This window comes from Fukomys damarensis, unplaced genomic scaffold, assembly GCF_012274545.1.
Source record: "Fukomys damarensis isolate Sample0158 unplaced genomic scaffold, DMR_v1.0_HiC HiC_scaffold_38, whole genome shotgun sequence".
Lineage (NCBI taxonomy): Eukaryota > Metazoa > Chordata > Mammalia > Rodentia > Bathyergidae > Fukomys > Fukomys damarensis.
In genome coordinates this window covers 15,322,054-15,330,906 of record NW_022900950.1, presented here as the reverse complement: position 1 = coordinate 15,330,906, position 8,853 = coordinate 15,322,054, and the positions used below count along the sequence as shown (strand labels likewise).

Below are 8,853 nucleotides of genomic sequence, written 5' to 3'. Positions count from 1 at the left end.
CGTGGCCTTCTTTCCGGCCATCATAAATCAATGAAAGGAGACACTGGAAAGGAGATAACTCTATTTATCACAAAGCTTGGGCTGTAACAGAGATGGCTTTCTTTTCTCCCATTCTTTTTTGATCATGTTCAAAAGTCCAGTTCCCCTCCTGGGGAGAAATATTTTATCTTATTTAAATACTGTAATTTACATGCACCCATGTCAGGTATGCTGCCTCCCTCTCGTGGAGACAAAAGTAAATCCCAAAGTATAGACAACTAAAGGTATATATTAAAACTAAAGGTATAAATAAAAAGAGCAACAAGTGCTGCCCTGGTAAAATGTATATCTTAAATATTCCAGAACTTTCCATATCAGAGACAATATCATCTAAAGCCTAAAGTTAAAAAAAAAGACAAACAAATCTGTTGCATATAATTGACAACTTAAGGATACAAGTTTTGCTTACACACTATATTGGCTCTCACAACACTACAATCTTAGGAATTCAAAAATTCAATAAAGAGTAGAGGTTGACACAGGAAGTTATATTATAAATAAGGCAATAGTGGAGATCCACCTGTTGGTACCTAGCCCACACACTCTCCTTTTCCAGGAGATGCTGGTTGATTTTCAGTGTTAGATTTAAAAGATGCCTTCTTTTATATTCCTTTACATTTCAAGTCCAAGTTTCTTTTTTCCTTTAAGAGTCCTCAAGACCAACTGACTTCGATCATTCTTCCTCAAGGGTTCAGAGACAACCTCATGTTTTGGGTAAGTGCTTTCCCATGACTTGGCTTATTTTAATTTTTTTTCAAGTCACAGTCCTACAATATGTAGATGATAAACTGTTATGTGCTCCCTCAGAAGAGCTCTCTAGCCAAGATACCCATGCTCTGCTAAATTTTCTAGCAGACAAGGTTATAAGGTCTAAGGGGTCTAAGGCATGACTTTATAGCCTTGAGGTAAAATACTTAGGGCTTATCATATTTAAGAGAACCCAAATACTGGGAAAAGAGAATTAAACCAATACTTTCCTTCCCATATCCCCAAACCCTAAAATAGCTAAGGAAATGCCTAAAAATTACAGGCTCTTGTCACCTTTGGATAGCAAGGTATGGTATGATTTCATGACCTCTCTTTCACCTTATAAAAGAGGCCCCCAAAGCAGATATCCACTTTTGAACCTGGGAATCTAATTCTAAAACTTCATTCCAAAATCTTAAACAAGTGCTTATAGATGTCCCAGCACTTAGCCTACCAATGGCATATTGTTTCAATCTATATATTAATGAAAGGGCATGGCTTTAGGAGTGCTTACAAAAGATTGAGGGCCTGCTCAACAGCCTATTGGGTATCTAAGTCGTAAATGAGATATTATAACAAAAAAATGCTCTGCATGCCTTAGAGCTTGGCTGCCATAGCTCTCCTGGTACCAGAGGCATCCAAGCTCACTTAAGCTAAAGATTTCACTATACACCTCACAATGTAAAAGAAAATTTTTCTTCCAAAGGGAGCCTATGGTTATCAGACAACCAACTTCTTAAATACCAAGCTCTACTTTTAAAAGACCAGCCATTCAAATAAACAGACGTTCATCCTTAAATCTTGGCACCTTTCTACCAGAAAAAGAAAAACTAAGATATGACTGCAAAGAGATAATTCTCCATATGCACACATCCAGAAAAGCTTTGGTAGACACACCCTTACTGACTCTTTTGTGAGATATCTTCACAAAATGGGTAAAAAAATCCACCTACAGTGATTTCACTTACTACCTTTAGCTCCTATCAAAATAAAATATACACCTCAAATTCTAGGCCTCAGTACATTTAAAGTGTGTTATAGATACCCTTTTATCACTAATGATCTTTTTCTTTGATTAAAAAAAACAGACCCCTTATTAAAAGATGTTGCCTCATTGGCAAAATTCCAACAGATTCTTCAATAGCTAACAGGAAGTCAGCCCAAAGAGAAGGAAAATCCCATATTCCATCCCAGAGATTTAGTAAAATTTCTTCCCTCATCATGTCTGTCCCCAGGACCAACTTGGAAAGAAACATACATTATGATCCTGTCAGCTTCATCAGCTGTGAAGATAGCAGGCCTGCACTCAGAGATACACCATGCCAGAGTGAAGTCCTGGAAACCAGAGACTCACTCAATGCCAACAACCACCCAAATACTCCTGAAAATCCATAAAAGACTTAAATTCTTGTTTAATAAACAACTTTAGATAAGTAAGCTAAAATATTGCTCTTATCCCTTTTTCTAATTACTTTACCACTTAAAAGAGCACAATTCTTTTTAATGTGGTCACAAAAATATACAGTTATAACAACAAACATTCTGTGAGATATATGGCCTGCTCCCATTGTCAAGTGCATCAAGACTTCCTTGCTGGGTATCCTCACTTCAAAGAGATAATTAAAATAAGTATAAGACTACATGGATGAGACACAAAAAAGTTCAGTAGTTCATAGTTTAGCCCACCATTGCAAGGTAATTGAGTGGCCTATAAACTCTACCCTTTATGACCCTAGACATAATCATGTTTTTTCTAAGAATTCAAATAAAGCTTCTCTATAAACTCTAACAAAACCCTATTACATAAAAATAAATGTCTTATCACAAGAGCCAAAGATCATAGAATCAAGATGTCTACTTTCAGATATGAGGTAATTATATATAGTTAACTCCAACTATAAAACATCTTAATAAAATGATCCTTTTATGTTTAAAAAAAAACTCCTATTTTTACTGGCCCAACTCTACTAAACACTTAGGTATATATATATACATCAAACAGTATATGTACATCATACCAAACAGTATATATACATCATAACTTTACAGATAAAAGAGTGGTTTACCACAGACTAGTTTAATCACCCTAAAATTAGATGTAAAAAAGCCCCAATGGCACTTATCAGTCCTGTGGAACCAATTTATGGCTCTGGCTACTCCCTAGATAGATAAAGAGATTCACATTGAGATTTACATGGTTGCAAGGCAAGAGTGTCAAAAATTTCAACAAACCTACAAACTTACTCTGTCTATGACATTAATGGTCAAGAGTGTGTTTCACTGATACAATCATTTGGCCTCTATCTTTGTGTTTTCCCTATGATGAAAAGATGTCATATAACACTTTCAGGCCTTGGCTAACTACACCCAATGGGCCTTAAATGACACCTCAGCTGGTCTCTCTTTCCTAAATTAAAAAAATTAATCAGTAAAGCTAACCTCCCAAATCAAATGGCATTAGACATCCTAACAGCAGCAAATGGAGATATTTGTGCAATTAGAAAAGCTAAATTTTGGACATACATTCTTGATCCTTCTGCTAATACCTTGATGGCTGTTTAAAATAATAAATGACATGTTAATACTATGTCAGATTCTAAAATTCCCTACACCTTCTCTTTGCCCTCTTTGTGAGATGCTGTTACTGGCTCATCCCAGTAAAAGCACTTGTTGGTTGTATTCATAATAGTATTGTTTATCTTATTATTTGGCCCATACATACTTAACTGTTTCTTCAGCTTTGTCTCCTCCAGACTTAAAGCTATATACCTACACAAGACAAAAGGGCCTGACATCTATTGAGAGCCTTTAAATAGACCTTCTAGAGAATATCTGTGAATGTCAATCACAACTATAACCTCTTTCAAAAATAGACAACACAGTCATCATCTCTTCCCCCGTGACAGTTAGGGGTACCTCTTCACAGGGGAGACCATTATAGACTATTATAGAGAGATAAGCTAGTCAAAAATATTATAGGAAGTCAGACAGGACAAGGCCGTTGAGAGAATCAGTATACAAGATGAAAACACATTACAATTGTAGCTAGTGGTGCATCGGTTAAAGGCCAGGCCTCAAGACAAAGACAAAATGACCAAGCCTACATACTTCCCCAGGGGGTAAGAGAATTGATATCACCTGGTCTAATAAAGTCTAGATAGACATCAGTCACCCAGGTGGTTGATCAGGACCTGCTGATCCATCCCTTCCTAAAAAGGTCTTTGTTCTCTGTGTACTCTTGCTATGTGACCTTCTCCATTAGATCAATGTTACCTAAGGGGCTATACTTATAATCTTATTGGTTGCACATAGTTTTGACCCACATTATACCCACCTCATGATTTTACTCTGTAAAACTTCCTTTGCAAAATAGGCTTGTTTACAACTCACTTTCAGCTCCTTTCCTGTCTTTCCAAACTATCTCTCTTGATAATTTTTCCTACTCTTAACCTCCACTGTTCCTTAAAATTCATTCTTCAATTTTAGAAAACACAAACTTGGCAAATCTGAGATCTGGCAGATTGAGAGTTAGATTATTTCCCCAATATCAAAGAGGTAAAGGGAAGGCAGAATAAAGATACATTAGATCACTGTCATAGTCAACATTCTCTGCTGGTCCTATTAGTTCCCTGAGAGACTGCAGAGAAATAATACACAGTCATATTCAAACATAAAAACCTTAGGGTCAGATATTTAGCTTGGTGTTTCCGCCACCTGCCTTGCAAGCTCAAGATCCCGAGTTTGATTTCCGGTACCAAAAAACATAACAAACATAAAATGCTTTGCTATAACCCCCCAGAAGTAGCTTGATTCTGAGGATCTGGGCACTTCAATTTGTTTCCTGGCTTTTTTCCTACATAACTCATAGTTTCAATGGTACAGCCAAAAGAAGATTTAAAATTGTAGTGTTTGTTTTTTTTCTTAAAGTTTTATGGCAAGGTCCTTCTTTCACAAAACCTAAAGAAAAGTTTTGAGCATCAGTAATACACAAACTGGATGTTGGAGACAAATTATTGGTAATTCGGCATTTCCTAATAATTTGTAATTGTGCAATTAAGTTTTGGGAACATGTATAGCTTTCTGTATACAGGAAAAACACCATACTATATTCAGCATCTATTGTGTTTCCAGTTGCATAATCATTTCCTCATCATTAACATTTCTTTCTCAACAGATCTAGGTGAAATCAATTACATAATAAGCTTCTATTTGCAAGCTTCAGGGACAGGCATGTATTTTACTACTGATATTCTATACTTAGGAGATGGGTCCTTTCTGAGGAAAATAAAAAACTCTTTACACCTTGCTAACTATTCCTTGAATTTTCTGTGCTTTTTCCTAGGGTGAAAACAATGCTATGAAAGGAAGTTCATTTCTATAGTAGATTCATGTTTACAAAGTGAAGATTTTTAAAAATCTTAATTTGCATGTATGTCTCTCTGCTTCCATGAAGAATTTGACATCCAATTCTATTTGTTCATTTTTACCCTGTTCAGGATCACCATGGTAGCTTTCTTTTCCCCAATATTTAAAAAATATCATTTGGACCAGGCGTGTGTAGCTCAGTGGTAGAGTATATACTTAGCATGTACAAGGCCACGAGTTTAATCTTCAGCAACAAAAAATCCAAATAAAAATAAAATAAAACCAACATTAATAACAAAAAACACGTCTTTTAATGATATCAAAATGATAGGAATTTTGTATAACCTCCATGTTAACATATGTTTACAAATGTGTTTACAAATATCAAAGATGATATTTATTTCTCAACTGAAAAGAGAGGAACTTTCAAGGCACGTATTTTCAAACCCAAAAAAGCACAAGCTGATTTTGCTATATTGCTAATATTTTCATCAGCTACTGGGAAGATAATCAGCTTATATAAATTGAAGTGAATCATGTTATAACTTTTGGTTTTTGTACTATTATAGTTCAAGGAGAAAACAACCCTGGATTGCTTATCATAGCTGCATAGGGTGATAATTCAATTACATATTATTTCAATGGAAGTAAAAATATGATGCAGTTTAAGAAAAATGTACATTAGGGAATTATACACTTGTGCAAAGTAACATGAATTATGAGACTTTATTTTAATGAATATAGTAGTGTTTTGATTTTGACTGTCACATTACTTGTATTCCGTATAACTGCTTTCATGATTTGTATCTATTACTGCAGGGTTTTGGTAATAATTCAGTGTAGGGTGCCCAACCTTTGAACTGTACTGAAATGAATGAAAAAAACCTTATTTCCAGAATAATAAAATGGGGCACATATATACTAACTGAAACATCCATTGGATTTATACAATGAAGAAGGTTATCCACCTTTGTTTGTTGTTATGTAAGTTATTTTTATTCTGATAAACAGAAATGAGGGAAAATTAAGTCAAGTTTAGGGAATCTATAATTTTAGCTTACAAATTTATTAATTCATCAAACATAGAATCAATACTGTAGCTTTTCTGTCTAGATAACCTTTTTCCTCAAATCTGTCTTTAAAATATCTATCTTCCCAAACCTTACATTTCCCACCAAGAAATCTTATTTATATTGTTCCTACCTCACTTTGTTGCAGATGATGAAAATGTTAATCTTTCGGTTGTAATTGCATTCTTAATTTCTAACTATGGAACATAAGTCCTTTGGAAATTTCATCTCTCTTGGCTTTCTTTCCTTTGGTTTTTGTTTTGTCTTATTTTGTTCCCTAGCCACTTCATCTACTTTGGGTCACCTTTTCTTCTCTACCCCTTTGATAAATGCTGGAGGATTATACTGCTCAGTTCTGGAGTATCCTTTAACATCAAGCTCCATTTCCTCTCTGCATGATCCAATCTACCCTTTCCTCTTTAGTTATCAATAGGCATGTGATTAGCAAAATGAAACAATATCAAAAAAACTAAAAAGGCACATTTTTATTTAAATACAGAAAAGGACTATGAATAAGCTAAATTTAGAGAGGGACAAGCTTAGGAGTGAGCCTGCCGAGGCTGCTTCTTTCCTGAAAGAAATTTGCCACATGGTAAAAGAACAAATATACTTGAAGAAATTTTCCTGGGACAGAGAGAAACCAGTCTTTTAAAAAAATTATATAGGGTAACAACTAAAATATTTTAAAGATATAATTAAAATTATAAGAGGATAGATAGAATGAAATTATACAAAAATGCTCAAATCAGAGAAGCCAGTAAAAGAGGGAGAAATGAAACAATAAACAAGGATGAGTATTTTCAAAGTTACTAATATCATGGATATTAATTGAACTACAGCAAAAATCACTTTGAACGTGAATGATCTTAACACTTCATCAGAAATAGAGAAGAAGAAGAATGGGAAGAAGAAGAGGAGGATGGGGAGAAAGAACTAGAGGAGAAGGGGGTGGAAATAACAATTTTTTATAATAGCAATTTTTATAGTAAATCATAATATGATTTTTGACATATATCTCTGAAGGAGTTCAAAGAATGAAGTAATATTGATACAATAAAACTATTCCCATCCTCCTTTTTTGTTTATGTGATCAAGGTTTCTCAGAGCCTATTAGTACACATGAACTACAGAAATAATCACTTCTTTGAGCAATTAATAAAATTCATCTAGAGATATACCAATTAATTGGAAAAAACCTTCCTTTTAAATAACAGACATTTCCAGACATTTTACTTTTGTTTAGTAATTTTTATCAATGCTTACAAAGTAACTATTTTCACTAATGATTATAATTTAGTCCAGAAGAAAAAATTAAAAGTTAATTGAATGTATATTTCTTTATACGTCTTGTTACGATGAAAAAGCTGACAGAGAATATAGGTATGATTGTTTGACAGCCAAAGGTGGCAAGTGGAGCGAAGCTTGCAGTGAATCCCTGCATGATGGAGGAGGAACGAGGGAGGCGAGTGTAAGGCTCAAGATGAAGAATCATAAACCAGATGATACTGTCAAGACAACTTTAATTGATATCATAGCCAGAAAAATTAACCAACTTCCAAAAACACACAGGAGTATACTTGAACATGAGTCAACATATATTGGACTTAATGTTGCTTTCTGTGGCCTAGTAGCAAACAATCGTTTTTGGCTCACCTCACATGTAACAAAGGCTCACATAGTCGCTGGCTTACCGATGGCAACGATTCCATTTTTGTCAGCAGGTCCCTCTTACAAAAGTTTTGTGATTTGAACTGTGAAACTTATACCATGACATGTGCTGGACTGGTTGGTTTAGTTTTTGGTAGTGGGTACCCATACCGGTGAATGGTGCCCTAGTAGCCAGACATGAATCAATCTGGCTGCCAGACAAGGGAAACATGTTGATGTACTGGATTAAATATCCAAGCCTTTCTTTAGAAAGATGCACTTTCCTCTTTTCCTTCAGATTGTATTTGCAGCATAGCTTGGGTCTAGACAATATCAACTATTTATAGAGGCTCCTTGGTTACCTGAACCAGGTACAGAAATTCATTGATTTTTAACAAATATGCATGCAAAAATAAAATAGTAAAAATTAAAACAAGAAAACTTTGTAGGCATAATGGTATGTGCCTGTTTGCCCAGCTACTCAGAAGGGTGAGGTGGGAAAATTGCTTGAGCCCAGGAGTTAGAAGCCAGCCTAGGCAATATAGTGAGAATCCATCTCAAAAAAGTGATCAATAAAAGACTTTCAAGTATAATGCATTATTTTAGTATAACATGTGTAGGGAAAGGGTATAAAATGTGCAGCTATTAAAGAAGAGCTTATACATTATTACTTTAAATGAATGGTAGTGGTTATAAATGACTATAGTGCATAAATCCCATTGAATACATTTGAAAGGATGATATAAAAATTCAATTTTTGGGTGAAGGGAGGGTAGGGGTAAGGGGAGAAAATGAGAATCAAGACGTCATGTAGAGGTACAAGATCCCAACAATGAATGTATCTGTACTGTATCCCTAAAATGTACCAATAAACTCAATTAAAGCTGAAAAAATTCAATTTTTGGGTGAAGGGAGGGTAGGGGTAAGGGGAGAAAATGAGAATCAAGACGTCATGTAGAGGTACAAGATCCCAACAATGAATGTA

General features: G+C 34.8%; 1 pseudogene; it reads left to right on the top strand.

Moving 5' to 3' along the window:
* The first annotated feature begins 7,701 nt into the window (after window positions 1-7,701).
* LOC109117638 lies at window positions 7,702-8,256 on the top strand (annotated as a pseudogene).
* The last annotated feature ends 597 nt before the right edge of the window (window positions 8,257-8,853 follow it).